The following is an 18,033-nucleotide window of genomic DNA, read 5'->3' on the forward strand; positions in this document are numbered from 1 at the left end:
ACTTTGCTCCTGGCTATGTCTTCAATGGGCGGAGACTTAAAATTATTTAAACTCTCCATTAAATATCCTTTTCAGCCCTTAGCATACTCATACCTCATTATTTCCTGCCAACATTGGTTCGCAAGGATGCCCTGGTCTGAACAAAAGAAAGAATGTAACAATTTTTAAAAAGCAGGTTGTCTTATCAGAGTTTGTATTTTCAGACTAAATGCCAATCTAACATTGGCATGCCCAATATACCTTGGAACCCAAAAAACGATTAAAAAACTTTTATTTGTAGGTTATCTAGGATTTTCGTGTCTTTACCTAGAAAAATCATTGAACCATTTGCCAAAGAAGGAATCAGCTTTGCTTTCAGAGACCTTAAGTTAATGCTCATGGTTTGGACATGCCAACACATCTCTCAGCTTTCTAAAAGCAAAGGACAAGGCTGGAGCTTCAGGTTTTTGGTTTATAAAATGCTGTTTAAAAGACAATCGAATGTGATACCGAAATATTTATAGAATTTCAGAGTTCCAATATGTAAACCATTAATCTTCCATACTCTCTTGTCTGATTTTGTACCACCAATTGTCATTATTTTTGTCTTCTTAGTATTCATTTGTAAGCCATTAGCAGATATATAGTTATTGAATGAATCAACTAATCTTCTTAGACCTGTAGCAGTGTGGCTTAACAGTATGGTATCATCTGCATATTGTAAATATTTAATATCTTGTCCTGAGAAGGTAGGTGAGTGGGTATTGACATTTTTAAGATATAACAGTAGGTCGACCATAAAAAGATTAAAAAGGCAAGGAGCCGGTGGGCGTGGTCTGGCGTCTGCCAAGATGGCGGCGTAATCCCTCCGCTCCGTCCAGGCCCTCGCCCGCAATATCTGTTCTTAATTCAATAAGCTGGACAGCAGAGGAGGCCAGCGCTTTGCCCCCGGTGGCGCTCCGAGGCGGCAGAGGTGTCTCCGACATCAGAGGGTGATACGGCCCGTGTGTTGTGGCAATGAACCTGATTGTCGCGCACTGTGGCGTTCCGGACAGCGAAGGGTCAGAGTCGCGTTGCAGCGCTACCCGCCCCTGTTGTGTGAGGCCCAGGATCTCTGCCACGCAAGGTCTTCTGCTTTGGGCCTGAAGTGGACACCGCATTGGGTGCTGGGGAGGAGCTCCCTGGGGGCCGGGCTACCTGTGGGCTGCTGGCCCGGAGCTCCCCAAGGCCTACTATCATTTTGGGTGAGCCCGCTGGTGGTCCTTATATCGCGCTGGTGTGCCCGTGCTGAGAATTTGGGCTGCGGTGGCCGGGGCCTACATGGTGTGATTGCGGGAGCTGTGGCTGCCTGTACGGCTCCTCCCTGCGATCTCCTCTGACAATACTGGCCCTGGGATTTAGGCCAGACTGACTGTTTGCCCCCTACTGGTTTGGGACTGCTACCGCACGGGCCTGTTGTGTGGGACCTCGGATTACTGCTGCATCTGGGGCACGGCTCCCTGGGCCGTAGATAACGTGTGCTGCTTGCGGCGGGAATCCCGCGAGGTGCCCTTCCCATGGTTTGCCTGGCAGTGCCTTCATAATCATGATGAGCAGCTGAAGGAGGTGAGGCCGGGCTGAGGAGTTTGGGGGGGACTATCCTTTGCTGCAAGGAGGCTCCAGTAGGCCTCCTCATATGCCGGTGGGGCTACGAGACCAGTGACTGGGTGGGACGGCTGGCCGCAGTCCGGAGTTGTGAAGATCCATAGGATACTGGGGGTGGCACTCATAGTCTCATCCTGGATCGTCTTGAAGGGGTCCCCGCATGCTGTGAGTAAGCTGTGTGACACGTCTTGGTGCGGGCAATAAGAGGAGAGAACGCAACCGAATTGTGTGCCGACGGACCTTAGCGCCCAGAACTCAGTAGCCTGCAGAAAGCCTGTTTGGGTATGAGGGGGCTCTGGGTCCTTGTACAGTAGGAGCCTGAACATGACGAAGCCAAAGGGGGCCCCCGCTGCTGTGCAAACGAATAAATTGGACAAATATGCAGTACTGCACCAACTGACGCCTGAGGAGGGGACGACTGGGGGGAAACCGGACAGAGAGGAATGACTTTGGAGACCAAAATTGATAAAGTTACCATCGAAATGAACCTGATGAGGGCGGACAAGAGGAAAACTTCGGAGAGGGTCACGCTGACTGAGGAGAGCATGGGGGAGCTACAATCCGTGACACGCAAGCTAGGGAAGCTCATCCAAAAACTGGCACGTCAACACAAGCTGATGGCATTGAGGTTGAATGATCAAGAAGGGAGGGCCCGCCGCAACATCATCAGGGTGGTGGGAGTACCGGAGGGGGCGTAAGGCCCTAGCATGGATCTTTTCATCGAGGACCTTATCCTGAACCACCTTAAGCCTAAGAGACTGTCTATGTTATTTGCTGTGGAGAGAGCACACAGGGCCCTGATCCCTAAGCCAAAGCCTGGGGCTCCTCCCCGGATGATTATCATGCGCATTCTCAAATTCCGAGACCGGGACTCCATCCTACAGACAGCTAGAGTGCGTGGCGACCTTCCCTTCGAGAATTCAACAGTGAGGTTCTTTCCGGATTTCATGCTGAGAGTACAGTAGGAGCGGCGCACATTCGATGGTGCGAAATGAGCCCTGCGATAGAAGGGGATAAAGTACATGATGTTCTTCCCGGCCAAGCTGAAGGTTCTGGACAATGACAAGTCTCTGTTCATTACATCCCCTGCTGAGGTTCAACAGTGGCTGGATGGGGGCTCACATCGGTCACTCAACCGTTGCAATGAAGGTGATTGGCGAGGGAGTCGCTCCCGTACTCTCGAGTCTCCGCCTTGATGCCGAGAAGGGGATGGATCGGTATCCAGATCCAGAAGCTCCCGGTCTGGAAGTCCTTGGAGTGTGAAGCAAGATCTCCTGGGAAGTGAGGGAAAGAACTCAATGTTGTGGTTTTTTCTATAATTTTGTAGGACTTAAGGTACAGTCTCTACTGTCCAATGTTAGAGCTCCTATTTTTGAGCGTTAAATGTATGGGGCAGGTCCAAGTGAGACACTTTTGTATGCTGCGGCTTTAGGATGCGTTGAGGGGTGGGGGTTGGGGGCCCGGGAGGGGGCGTTATTGTGTGGTGGTGCCAGACAGTCCGACCTTAGTTTCTTGTTTATTGGGACGACAGGAGCTCTGCTATTTGGGATGTGGGCAGTTTTAGACCTACAAGGTAGGGTTGCAGGGTGGGGCGTTACTGTTAGGGGTTCTTGTTTTCTTAGGTTCTTGCTTTAGATATAATGCTTCAATTATTGTGCCAGGTGCCGTTCGTAGACGAGCTGGGTCTTGCCGCTCATAAGGGGGGGTCTCTGCTTCACGGGAGGAAAGGGGGGGTGGGCGTAGGAGGGACACACGGCCACACGACCTACCAAAAAGCTGACATTCCTTTCTTGGAATGGGAACGGCTTGGGGGACAAGATCAAACACACCATGGTTTTACAGTACGTACACAGACACTCCCCAGACGTTGTCTTACTTCAAGAGACGCACCTCAGGGGGAACAACTACTTGGCCCTCAATAGGTACGGATACACTATGCAAGTCAATGCTTGTTTTACATCGGGCTCCAGGGGTACGGCTATACTTATTAAAAATGTGATCCCTTTGGTGATACAGCGCACATGGTGCGACAGATTGGGTCATTACGCGGCCTTGTCAGGAACCTCGGAGGGCAGGTGGTAAATATATGTTCAGTGTACATTCCCCCGCGACTGCAGACATTACATTCCCCGGATCTTAGTCAGCTTCTACTTGGTCTCTCACTTGGTTTGTTGATGCTGGGGGGGGACATGACTGATGCACTCACGCTGGAACTAGATACGGAAACTTTCCCCATGGGAGAAACGGGGCCCAGTCCACTGTGTTCATTTGCGAGCACTCTTGGTCTAACGGATCTCTGGTGATGCCACAATCCCAGGTCTAGACAATATATTCATATATCCGCGGCAAACTGCAGCGGGGCTCGGATTGATTATATCTTAACACACACTGGTCTTAGGTGTGCCATGTCTTGTATATGCTTTGTCCATATATCGTGAGATTCTTGTATCTGAAGCTTGTTTTGATTTAATAAAAAGAATTTTAAAAAAAGGCATGGTGCCAAAACGCAACCCTGTTTAAGACCACTTTTAGTTTCGAATCGGCGTGTTGTACATCTACCGTCTCCAAATTTAACCTTGACCCACGTATTAGTATATAGCAGTTTAATCATGGCAAGCAGTTGATTTGGGATGCCCTATGCAGATAGCTTAGCCCATGGTATATTACGGGGGAAGGAATCAAAAGCAGCCTCAAGGTCGAGGAAACAAATAAATAACTTTTGCTTTCTATACTTTACTCTTTCAGCCAATAAAGTCAGTAAGGTGAAGTTCATGGTCGTTGACTCGCCCTGCCAAAAAACAGTTTGGAATGTTGAGATTAGATCTTCTTTTGTGGCCCGTTGTTCCAGGTCATTCAGCAAACAGTTTGAGAAGATCTTTGCCTCCACATCTTAAGGGCAATTAGCCCATAATTTGCTGGATTGTCTTGTGGGGCACTTTTATAAATCGGCTGTATTATGCTTCCCTGCCATGACTCGGGGACCACTTTAGTTTTACTAACATCATTAAACAAAGTTGTTAAAATCTCTGACCAAAGATCAAGCTTAGCTTTAAAGATTGAATTCAGGATTCCTTGGGGCTTGGCGCACCATTCCATCTAATCCTCCTTATTGCCATTTTTACTTGTTCCGGTTGACATACCTCATTGACTTGTGGCTCGGCTTGAATGCAATACTGATCATTCCTGGGTGTTCCACCGTCTTCACTGCTCTGCGAGCTTCACTTTTGATGAACTGCATTATTGTTCAACATCATTTCTGGGGATGCCCCATAAAGGTTTGGAAATAAAAGATGCCTAACAGGATCGGCTATATTAGCACTATTCGCTCTTTTGCTACCATTTTCGAGATTGTTTATTATGCCCCAGAATACTTTCAAGTTTTTAGTTTTGCAGGAAAAATACAGCTTTGTCCATATTCCTTCGTAGTACGTAAGTTTGGCTTTCCATATTTCATTTTTATAGGACCTTCTGAGCCATTTTTTGTTGGCGAAGTTCCAAAGTTTTTAGGGCTCCATTCGTTTTTCTAAATGTGGCCCTTATTGCTTTGTTAAGTTCTCTTTTTTGGTGAAGTAGCCTATTTGTATGCCATTTTGATTTTTTAGGCCTCATAATGGACCCTTTTGATGTAGGTAAAGAAGGAAAGCGATCCAAAAGTGAAGCACAGAGACAGGACCAAATATCAACCATAGACTTCCCTTGACTTTTCTCAATTAGCGCCATAGCAATTGCAGGTTCTAAAAATTCCCATATTTCCTTCTGGTTTCATGAGTGCCACTCTAGCCTTTTCAGGCTAAAGGCCGTTGACCCGGTTAACATCAATATTGCTTTGTGCAAGTGGGCGACTGATACTACCAAGGAGTTTGTTTGTGGATTGTGGTCACTTTCTATCCTAGGAATCACTTGATAATCGTGGAAGGAGGAAGTCAACTCCATTGAAATGATGGAATAATCAATAATGCTAAGTTGACCTAATTTTTTTAATGTAGGTACACTCTTGTTGGGATTTTGAGCGTCTTCCTGCAGTATCATAAGATGATATTTATTGAGCTGAGAACGGCACATCTGTGTCAGCGCTCTGCTTGGTTTGTTAGCACGGTTTATGGCGAGCAAGTGCATATTAACGTCTCCTGAGATAATTAGCAGGGTGGCTGGGTATTCATGGTACAAAATTTTGACTACTTCCCATAGTGCAGTAAATTGGGATGTCTTGACTGTATTTTTTTGACTTGGGTAGACATTTATAAATAATATTGGTTGTTTGAGGTCTAATTTAATGCACAGAAGCCACGCTAATTGAAAGTCGATTTCATAGTGTTTGACATCCAGGGTTAATGACACATAAATAGACAAGCCGCCACTTGCGTGACCAAAGATAGATGTGCGGCATGCAAAATTTGAATACTCGTAATATCCAAAAACGGGTTCCTTTTTCGTATTCCATGTTTCCTGAAACATTAATATATCAAAATCCCTTAAAGTTACTGTATGTTGGTCCTTTATTAGGGTTTTAAGGCCGTTAGTGTTCCACAAGCAAATGTAAAAAGGTTTTATTCCCTTGAATGAACATTTTAAGCATCATTCGTGTGTTCCAGTCTTCCCTTTTGTGAGTATTTTCGGAAGCCAGCTTCAATCATCACTAAGTGCTGTATTTTTCTTTGACTCCTCGCAAACTCGAGAACCCGAGTTGCAGCTTGTAACTTTGATCCCTGATGACAGATCTGGATTAATTAGCGGCCCTATGGCTCCATTTAATACCTTGGTATGACCTTCTGATCTTATGGTTATAGAGGGATCTATTGAAGCAGGGCTATTAATTGTTAACTTCTGGATCAGTAAAGTTTGATATTGATTTTCATTGCTTTTCCATATATCGATGTCCCATTTCTCAAATTGTGAGTTTTCTAAAATTTAAAAAATGGTCTCATCACAGTTGTGAAAGTCGCCTCTTTCGTGGGATTATTGAGACATTGTTTGAATTCAACCGAATCGAAGTCTTCCGATGTTAAATCCTTAAGCTCTGGGATTGTGTTGAACAGTTTCAGAATATTACCACGATTCAATATATTGTGAGGGCCCCTTGAAGTATACCATGGGGTAAATATCAATTTCATAGTGGGGACTGGACACTTGTTCATTAACTTTCCCTTTTTTGTGTTACCACTGGTCTCAGGTGACAACTGCATGCCTTGAGAGTTCCTATCGCCTGGTCCGATGTCTTCCACGTCTGGTAATCCTGAAGATACCATAAGCTTGATGTTAGTTGGAATATTTTCCGGTAGGGCAACATTGTTAACACACTTCCCTCTGCCGACATTTTGCGCCGCACTCTGCCGGCCACTTCCTTGTTGAACTGCATCTTGTCCAAGCGCTTGAGAATAAGATGCTGCAGTTGGTTGTGACATTATAGGTTCATGAGCCACTTCAGCAGGAGAGGAGGATACGACTAATCCATTTGGGATATTTAACATCGACGGGATTTCAAAAATCTAAAAATTGGAAACATTTATTTTGAATTGGGATTAGTAGGCGAGCTAGCGTTTGTAGATTTCTTTGATTTGTTATGGGCTTTTCTTAATATTTTTCTTGCTCTTTTAGTTAATCCTTCTTGTATTGTATTAGTGGTTGGGACAATGTTAGAGGTGGCTTGGGAAGCATTGACAACAGATACTGATAACAATGGGTTTGTTTCCTTCCATCGAGTCCTGAGGTTTCTGAAGGATGCATTGTAAAGTCTCACCCCTTGGTGATTGATTTTCACTTTCATTCTCCTTCCTTATTGATGTGAGTGTGTTTTGTTGCTGAACTTTGTGGGCATGAGAGCTGTTTTGAGTTTTTTGTAGGTTTTCTTCTAATCCAATTTTTTTCCTGGGAATTCCCAGTTTCGTCTGGTGTTCCCACAATTAGAACTTTGGTATCTGGGTGATGGTCGTGATCTTGTTCAATTGAGCCTGCTTTGTCTTCAGCAATTCTGTCCGACATTGTCTTGACCTCTGTCACCATGGACCTTACTATAGATGTTAGCTCTGAAATTGTATCGATTTATATGAGCGCAAGTACATGTGATCTGTTGAATATCTTTGTCAGATTGAGCCTTAACTACCAAGTTTGATAGGTGGAGTAGCTTAGTGTCTATTCCGGCTACATAGAGAGCCAGTGTATTTAGTAAGTCCACCTGACTGTTCAACTTGACTGAGTGGTAATTAAGGGCATTGGTGATATTGTCCATTGTGTTAAGCAGACTACCCCATTTTCCGTTTGGAGAGCAATTCTGATGTATATGGGTAGGTCTAGAGCTTTATGTAGAAAAGATCCCCTTTTTCATTCAGTACTTGGTAGTCCAGGTCATGGTCACAAAGCTTCTTCTATTTCCATTAGTGGATGGATTTGGTGCACAAATTATTTTGCCTTTGTTAGATACCCCTCTTCGTGAAATTATTCAAGGTGGATTCACTAAAAGTGTGGCAGCATCTTGGGAGGGGATTCAAGAAGGGTCCGGCATCTGAGATTTAAAGGACAGCTACCTGGGTGTCTCCCCATACGTTTGTCAACTATAACTGTATTTAATATCTTGGGTTGGATGGTTATGCCTTTGGAAGGGGTCTTGAGCTCTGTCCTGCCTTAATTTTGTATGAATATTTTGGTTGAATCATTAATGATTTTTTTGCTTGGCAGTATTAGTGGATTTTGTTATATTTATTTCTTCTGTTGCTTTTTGAAGGGCAGCATTGCATTGTAATTTCTCAAACATAATGACTGGATGAGAGATGTCATTGTGACAGTAATTAGGAATCCCCCACCCACCCTTGACTGCTGACCTTTGATTATGCTTAGTAAAGTTGGAATAAATGCTGGGCAAGCTATCCCTTTAATGTACCCATGTGTTTGGTTGGGGTCAGGCACATCATAATTCCAGATTTCATTTCTCCTGTCCCGAGCTGGGTACACCCCAGAAGTAATGAGAACAAACAGGGCTAAGGATAATGAAGGCAACAGGTAAGTAATACAGATATTTATGCAACTGAAAGGCACTAGGCGATTCCCCTGCTGACTATAAACTGTAGAAATGATGTACACTTTAGCTCCCAGCAATATGTTTTTTTCAATAAGCCATATTTCCGTTTTCTTTAATGTACAAAATTAATTTGAATGGATTCAGCGATTAAGGGCCTTATTACTAATTTAGTGGACCGCTTTACCCGTGGTTGCAGTCCGACCGCCGTATATGAGTTGGTCTGCTTGCGTTTGCAAGAATTGCGGCTGAACTGCTGACACCGCAGCACACCATCGACCACTGGGCTCATGGTAAGGGGAAAGCAGCCGCCATAGCGTGATACAGAGGAGCTACACCCTCATCTGTATTACGAGTTGGCTTTTTCAAGAGCTAACCGTGGCAGTGGAACCACCGTCTAAAGGTAGGCGCAAACAAAGGATTTGGGGTTCATACTCACCCCTTTACTGTTCTTTCCAGAAGCAGTCGATGTGGATCCCTTTCTCCAGGTGCTGCCTTCACAGCAGCATCTTCACCCTGAGGAATACAACCCTGTCTGCGATGAACTAGGTAAGTCCTCTTTGTACCATTTACCCATTACCAGGACTGCCTACTTATGAGTCAGAGTCCGGCAAAGGGTAGGTGGTATTTTTCCACATGTATCATGCATCTGTGTTCACTTGACACATATGCAGTTGAAATACTCACACAGGCATCGCTATATATCGAAATGTACTCACCATGGCCCCAAGAACGCCGCAGCAACACCGCAGACACCGTGGTTAACTCGTAATAAGGCGTTCGAAAGACTGCTGGCACTCCCATGTCCTGAAGGCCGCAACTGCGGTCTTCGGGCAGTCGGACCACAATCGGGCCCTATATGCTTTTTGTGTGCAGGGCAATTCCTTAACAAGGATTCACAAACTCACTTGGGCTGGAGTTTTTACAACAAAAAGCTTTGATGGAACGTTGTGTGACACGCATCCACAAAATATAGTGATATAATAATATCTTTTAAACAAATTTGAAAACCAAAATGTCAATGTTAGATACATATAATGTAAAGTGCGAAAATATCTACTACCAAAATATTGTGACCCAGAATATCGACACTGCATGTATTTAATTGTAATTTAAAAAAGTTTGAGAACCAAAATATCAATGTTAAATACATATAATGTGAAGAGCAAATATATCTACTACCAAAATATTGTCATTCAAAATATCGGCATTATATGTATTTACATTTAATTAACATTGTCATTTTAAAAAGTAAATTTTTCAAAAGAATGTTATATAATAAAAAAAAAACATAACAAAAAATGACATAAACATTAATTTATTACCAAAAAAAACCAGAACTACATATACCCTTCAAAAAATGTTATCAATTAAATAATACATGTATTATTCAAATAAAAATGAGTCCTATATTATTAATTTATATTTATATTAAATAATAAAACAATAAAGCAATGTATAATTTGTAATAATTTAAAAAACATATAAACCATATTTTACATTTAAACTATTGTAAAGATTGTTGGGAAATATGTAAACAAAATGTATAATTTTAAAATACTACAAACAACAGAAATATTAGCTAATTTAAAAAACACAACAGAAAAATAATTAAATAATTTAAAAAAATTGGTAATTAAATATGCTTGAATACTATTAAAAAGTTTCTTAAAAGAAGTAGCATGTTGTTACCTAAATCCAATCCTAAACCAATACAAAATATAGTAAACACAATTCAAATACACATTTCTAACCTCAATCCTTCAAACATTGGGGAAAATACCCACACTGCTGGGGAGGAAGGGGGGATCATATTTACTATTCTAACTGCAGCCCAACAAACACTGGGAAATTTATACAATGGGGGTGTCAGATTTGCTATTCTAATCTCAGTTCAGTAAATACTAGAGAAAGTGCATACATACACTTGTGTGTGTGTGTGTGTGTGTGTGGGGGTGGGAGGGGGTTAATTTGCTATTCTAACTAAGGTATAACAAACATTGGGGAAAATACATAAACCGGAAAGGGGCATCACACTCACTATTTGCCGGGACACCTCTGTTTGAGGTAGCTGTCGCACTTTACAAGTATCAGTATTATTCTTACTCCAGGCCAACAATCATTGTGGAAAGTGCATGCATTGGTCGGACAGATTAACTACACCCAAATACTGTATGTAATTAAACATTGAAAATTATTTCAGAAATTAAAAAAACAACTTTACAAAACCTACAACTCAATTAAATATCTTAAAATCTGAAAAATCATTAAACATCTACAAAAAGGTAAAAATGAATCAGTATTTAAAAAAAGAAATTCAAATAATAATATAAATATTTGTAAAATGAATACCATCCCTCAACCCCATAAAACCTGCAAACCTAAAAGAAAAGTATTTTAAATCGAATACATGAAATGAAATATTTCTACAACAAAAGAATTGTTCACAATTTTGTGCTTTAAAATAATTAACTTTTTAATAATTATTTAATAATATAACTCTCCCAAATTCCCCATAACCCTTAATGAATTTTTTTAAAAATTAAAATATAAGTACATAATTCAGTAACTTAAAAAAAGTTAGTTTAGTACAAAAACAGTTCAAACTTAGAACAATAACCTATTAATCGATTAATAATATATCTTTTTAAATTAAAAGTCTACCCACCCAATCCCCTAATAAACCCTCACATTCCATTTAAAAAAATAAATAAATACATTTGTAAATAATGAGTAATACCAAAGGACAGTGTGTGTATCAAAATGAACATTTTCTTGGCATGCGTTAGCTTACGATAAAGGCCAAAGCTTTATTGTATACGGTGTTCTTGTCACATACTTGTGTCTAAGTGGCAGCTTTGGAAAATTTAAAAAGAGAAACAGCATTACTTTGTGCTTTAAGTTTAGTTTTGTCTCTTTTGGAGCAGGCACTAATTGAGGAGCTTTTAGCTTTGATATGTTGATTGCTCACATCACAGTGCTAATGTCACAGAACTTTGCTTAACTGATTGTTAGCTGCTGCCATAGCTCTTAATTCTGAAGCACTGCTCGTACTCTCACTACTTACTGCACTACACAATAAAACGATGTGATTGCCTGGGGAGCCTGGGCAGAGTCTTCTGCCCACGAACACATTGTCACTGCCAAAATCTTATGTTGCTCCATGTCAGGAGTTACTGGCTGATATAGTCCTGTTTTTCCCTTTGCTTTTGGGTCATGTAGTTGTATATTTCTAAAAAGTAAAGCAAAACCACAAATACAATAACGAAAATAATAATAATATTTACTTTAATAACTTAATAATAAATAAAGGATGTGTCATGTCTAACAACTTGAATATAACACCCAGGATGGACAGAGATAGCTATTATATATAACTCAAAGGCTGAAAATTGGTGCTCTGCTGAAATGTAGTGATCCAGCTCTAAAGCCATGTGTTGTTGGGTTGGATGGGACCTATGCTGGCTAGAACTACTTGGGTAGCACGTCTACCTGTCCATCTTTGACTCTACAGTTTTGTCTAATGAGTTAGTTAGACACCTGCTCTATAAAGATTGATAGTGGTTCTAGGTTTGACTTGATACATATGTGTTTAGACCAATACTCAACTTGGGTCCTTTTGGAGCCAAGAGAACACCTGGCCCACCGATGCCAACAATGGATTTGAGTTAAACAGAAGCTTAATATAATATTATTGGAATCTGGCATGAACGGAAAGGGATAACCCTGTTCCTTTGTCTGGGGAAGACATAGATTATTCCTTTTTCTGGACAGGGAAGACTTTTTGGGGGTAGGAGTGGACCGGGAGTTTCAGGTGACCCTCCCTTTAGGAGGGGCTAAATTACACCCCCCTGGAGGAGGTCGTAGGATGTGTTTCCCACATGTGGACCATTGTGAAGGAAATCTAGGTCTCTTTTTGAGAGGGGGACTACCGCCCGGACAGTTCCTGACCTATCACTCCTTAGTTAGGACTTTGGGTGCTCGGTGGGGGGACATGGCCGTGGAGCCCGGCCAGCACCTTACTATACAGTACTTGCACGTTTTGGGAAGGGGCTGCCACCTGATTCGGTGGTTTGCGGCATCGTTGAGGACGCACACGGCGATTTCCCTAGAGCCGCTTAGGCACAAATGGGACGCGGACCTGGGGAGGCAGTTGACAGATAAAGATTGGGAACGCATACTGAAAGGCCCGGTGCGCATCCCTAGAAACATGCGCCTCAGACAGATACAATTATTCGTTATCCATAGGGCATATCTTACTCCCGCGGTTCTTAACAGTTACTACCGTCACGCAGACGCACGGTGTCCTAGATGTGCTGAACCGGGGGCCGACCTCATACATATGCTGTGGGGCTGCTGCAAATTGCACTCCTACTGGCGTGCAGTTCACGACTCCCTGCATACTATAACGGGAAGGGATATATGCTTCGACTGGGTGGTCTACCCACTGCATCACTTTCATAGGACGCGCACAACTAAGGTGACGTCTCGGTTTCTGGATTAAGGGCTCGCGGTTGCAAAGCGCCTCATAACCAGGCGGTGGAAGGCACAGGATCCGCCCCATCCGCGGGCGTGGTGGCGCTCACTCGCTGCATGGGCTGGAGCGGAGGGAACTGCTATTAGACGGGAGGAGACACTAGGGTTGAGGAAGACGCCCATAGCCACGCAGTGGGAGGAGATGCTTCAGGCGCTCAGGCATACTGAGGAGGGGGATGGGAGGGATGAGCAGGGGGGGGGGGAGTCGACGTCACGTCGGGCAGCAGGAGATCCGCCGGAGTGACCTCGTAGGGTTCCACACACAACACGCACCCGCATTGAGCGAGAGGGGAAAACGCACCCGAACACGTGATTATGTCCCGCAGTTTCGTCACTACATGCAATCGGGGGAGAGGGGGACTACACGGGGGCAGGGACAGCGATAGACACACTGGAGCTGGTCTACTTTTGAGGTGGTTTAGGTTCTTTATGTTTGTTTCCTTATTGTTTTTGGACAGTAGCTGCGGATTCGGCTGCGGGACTCACCGGGATATCCTGACGAGCCCACGCGGGGGAATGCAGGACTGCACATATCAATGTTTGAGATTTCTGCCTCATTAGGGGTTCAATGCAGCTGGGCGGAGTTCATCAAGCTGCGACCTAATTATGTATCTTTTAAGTGCGCTACGCACTGCTGTTATACTCAGGGAGCTCCTATGCTAATGTACCGAATGTCTGTACTGGTGTTTGGAAAAACAACAAAATTAATAAAAACAGATGTAAAAAAAAAAAAAAAAACTAGGTCTCTTTTTGAGAAGGTATGGGCCAGTTAAAGCGCTGATCGAAAATGGAATGAAGGCTCAGCTAAAACAAAAATCTATTTGTAATGCTTAGGTACAAATTCACTTTAGAGTGTACAGCAAATATTATCCTGTGGTTGAATGTTCCAAAGTGGTCCTGAAGGGAGCTTTGATGATTCAATAGGAATAAATCTCAGTGGTTCACATAGGGAAACACTAGTAAATAAGTCACAAGAGCAGACAGGACTATAATAGTAAGAAAAATATTGCTCCATGAACTCTCTCCTTGATCTTAGAAATGTCAAGGAGATCACAACAAAAAGCTCAACAGATTGAGGGCAAGGAGATCACAGTAAAATAAGCCTGGTAGTTTAAGTCTCTCCTGTATTGCTCTCACATAAACACACCTACCATCAAGGCAGGAAATTGGGCTTCGGCAAAAAAAAAAAAGAAAGCAAGTGCTCTAGCTGGCAAAAGGGTTGTGCAAGATTGTTGATGGGGAATAGTCCAGCTAACCGGGTTGCGTACTAGTCATGGTCCATGCCAGTGGTGCTAGAGACTGGATAGCTGCAAAGGTTGTTATCCAAGTGTGTTGTGTCAAATAGAGACCCTAGGACCTGCATCTCGGAAACTACAGTGTTGCAGCAAGAAACCGTTGTCAGAGTGGAGAAAGACATTGAAAAACTAAACTGAGCATCAAGTGTGGGCTTTCCAAACTTGAGTCTTTGAAGTTTAGAATTTTGGGTACTCATGTGACTGAGAGGACAGATGTTGCATCAGGGTATTCTGTGGTTGGCCTAGGACAAAACCAATCTGAACCATACGCATCCTCTTCCAGAAAGGTTGGAATGGCTGAATTGCAGATCTCATGTTACCTGCTTCACAGTTTTATCAATAACAAAAATGCTAAAAAGGAACCATGCTGTATTAACGTGTGTGTCCTTCCTCCTAGCCCCGGTGATTATGGCCTTAGAAGCTAAGATCAACGCCCAGTTCGACACCTCTGTATGTGATTTCTTTACACCCTGTATTACCCATGGTTGATCAACTTAGAATGCATAGCTTCCATGAGCGTTGTACAAAGGGCCCTGATTCAATTTCAGTATGGATAGTAAATGATCCTAGACTGGATGGGGAATTCATGAATCACAGGACCTTGCATTTTTAGATTCTGTTTTAAAGCAACAGTAAGTAGGATCTGCTTTTATGGTTACCCCCACTTTTTGCCTGGTGCTATGCTATATCTGACATAGTAGTCTGACTGGGGTCCTGCTAACCAGTCTCATTGCTTTCTCCCATAAATTGGTTATGGTAAGTACTTAGGTACATCACAGATTGGATACTGGTCTACCCTTATAAGTCTCTAGTATATGTTACTGAGGTACCCAGTGCATTGGTACACCGACTGACTGACTGAATTATTTATTGAGCGCACTATTGCCGAGGTGTCTTGGCGCTGAGTGAGGATTAGGATTGGCAGCTTCCAGTCTAAGATTTAGTGAATAGCCAGGATTTTAATGCCTTTCTAAACAAGATCTTATTTGTTTGCAAGCGTAGCTCTGTAGGCAGGGCATTCCATAACTTTGCCACCTGAAATCAGAAAGCCTTGCCAGATCTTAGTGTGCGGGACGGTACATAACATGGAAAAAGAGATTTCATGTCCACTGCCCCTCCTCCATTTACAGCTTTGTGCATTAGGCATAATGCCTTGAACTGCACCCTTTGTTGAACAGGCAGCCAATGTAGTTGCCTTGTGCCATTAGACGTCGGGTGGTGTTTGGGAAGATCCAGCAGCACTCTTACAGCAGCATTTTGCAATGACTGAAGTTTGGAGGGCTGTCTTTCTCCAATTCCAACATACAGTGTATTGCAGTAATCGACGCGATAATACCAAGGCTCCTACTACTGTCTTCCTCAATGCAAAAGGTATAAATGGCTGTATTTTTCGGAGGACCTTAATCGTAAAGAAACAGGCCGAGGTAACCTGATTGACTTGAGAAGTGAGTGTTAAATCCTTGTCAATCAGGAAACCTAGGTTCTTAGCCTTTTTTACCGGGACGGGACAAATGCCAGCTTCTGGGGGCCACCATAAATGATTCCAGATTGAGGGTTTTTGACCAAATTCTATCAACTCAGTTTTCTCTGTGTTGAGCTTTAGAAAATTAGCATTCATCCAGCTCATAACACTTGTGAGGCAATTTCTGAATCGTTCAGCTGTGACTTCGACACTCTGTGTAAGTGACACCACTACATGTGTGTCATCAGCGTATGACACCAGTTTCAGACCTTGATCTTTTATCAGTTTTGCCAATGGGGTCACATACAGATTAAACAATGTGGGGAATAATGCTGATCCTTGAGGGACTACACATGGGAGGAAAAACTCTTCAGACTTAATTCCGTCCCAGTAGATTTGTTGTACTCTGGAGTCCAGGAAGGACCTAAGTAAGGTTAGAGCAGTATCCCTGATACCCACGGCTTTGAGCCTTTGTAGTAGGACCACATGATTTACGGTGTCAAAAGCTGCCGTTAAATCAAGCAGAATTAGGACAGCTCTGCCACCTTCATCCATGGCCCTACGAATCTCCTCAGTTGTCATTATTAGAGCAGATTCAGTAGAATGTTGTGATCTAAAGCCATGCTGTGAGGAGTTCAGGATATTGTTAAAATCTACAAACTCCATTAGCTCCTGATTCATGGCTTTCTCTAATATTTTAGATGGCAAAGGGAGACAAGATATAGGGCGATAGTGCTTAGTATCCTGAGGGTCCAGTGAGTCTTTCTTCAAAATAGGCCTTATACAGGCCTTTTTCCATCTCCGAGGAAAGACTCCGGATCTTATAGTCTCGTTAAAGAGAGGAGTCAGGAAAGCACTTATCTCTTCAGGGGCCAGATGGAGTATGTAGGGGGGACATGGGTCAAGGGGTGAACCTGACTTAGTTTGAATTAGCAGGTTAGTAACCTGTTTTTCATTAAGGAAAGAAAATTGGGACAAGCAATTCAAAGTTGGAGAGGTCTCAATTAGTTCCCTGTTGACTTTTCCCGTTTTTACCGGCAGGTTCTGGAGTTCATTATAAACTGCTTGGACCTTTTGCTGAAAAAACAGAGCCAGTCTGTCAACAAAATTTTGATCTGGGACAAACGTTGTGTCACGTGGACACTTAGTTAAAATTGATACTGTTTTAAATAGTTCCTTAGGGGAATTAGTGGCCTCTTCGATTTTTTGGTAGAATACGCCATCTTGGCCTGTTTTATTACCGTTTTATACTCCTCCAAGGTTCTATTGTATTCATTCCTATGATCTGTACTATAGTCCGATCTCCAGATCCGCTCCTGGCGCCAGCATTTAATTTTAAGTAACCTGATCTCTGCTGAATACCATGGCGAGTTGACTAGTCTTCTCCTAGGTTGCTTGCTTTCCTCGGGGGGCAACTTGTTTACCGCCTGGCTGATCCATAAATCAAAATTATTTGCCCCACTATTGCTATCCTCCATGGGGAGGGATCTATTTGTCAAGATTGTAATTAGCTCTTCTCTCTGTATGCGTTTCCAGGGGCGAGCTTTAGCTAACAGAGGACGATCCCTTCGGCCATTAGTAGATGAGTTTATTTTTACTTTAAAATGTTTTGCCGCATGATCCGACCAAGGAACGGGCTGTACATCTCCTATTTCTATATGATCTTGCTGGTAAAAATACCGTCCAGCGTATGCCCAGCTTGATGGGTGGGCTTGGATACAATCTGGTTCATCCCATATCCCGCGATATTGTCAATTAGGTTAGAAGAATCTGAGTTGTTGTTTTCCTCTAGATTGAAGTTGAAATCACCTAAGACTGTAAAGGTGGTAGTATCAAGGCAGGATTCCAGGAAGGTTTGCAGTGATCTAAAAAAAGGGGCTCTTGTCCCTGGCGGTCTGTATATCAGTAAACCAGGTAGGAGTTCTTGATTATTAAGTTTTACACTAAAAGACATGGCTTCAGCCTCCAATGTGGATTCCGATTTAAAATTCACTTTAAAATGAGAGCGATATATCAGTGCGATACCCCCTCCTACTGCTCCTTCCCTTTCTACTTGTGCCACTAAATATCCAGCTCGGACTGTAATGTTCCAGTCTGGTTCAGAGGAA

General features: G+C 43.0%; 1 protein-coding gene across 4 annotated transcripts in view; it reads left to right on the plus strand.

The window, feature by feature from the left end:
* Nucleotides 1–18,033, plus strand: part of NOXRED1 (NADP dependent oxidoreductase domain containing 1) — a 153,933-nt gene that overhangs the window by 6,702 nt on the left and 129,198 nt on the right. Inside the window, exon 2 of one of the 4 annotated variants that reach the window (XM_085628061.1) lies at nt 9,092–9,181. The exons of 2 other annotated variants lie outside the window; for them this stretch is intronic. The gene's annotated coding sequence lies outside the window, so the exon portion shown is untranslated. The remainder of the gene's footprint in view (nt 1–9,091; nt 9,182–18,033) is intronic. One more of the 4 variants, XM_085628063.1, reaches the window with a different exon arrangement.

Source organism: Triturus cristatus, chromosome 9, assembly GCF_964204655.1.
Source record: "Triturus cristatus chromosome 9, aTriCri1.1, whole genome shotgun sequence".
NCBI classification, from domain to species: Eukaryota; Metazoa; Chordata; class Amphibia; order Caudata; family Salamandridae; genus Triturus; species Triturus cristatus.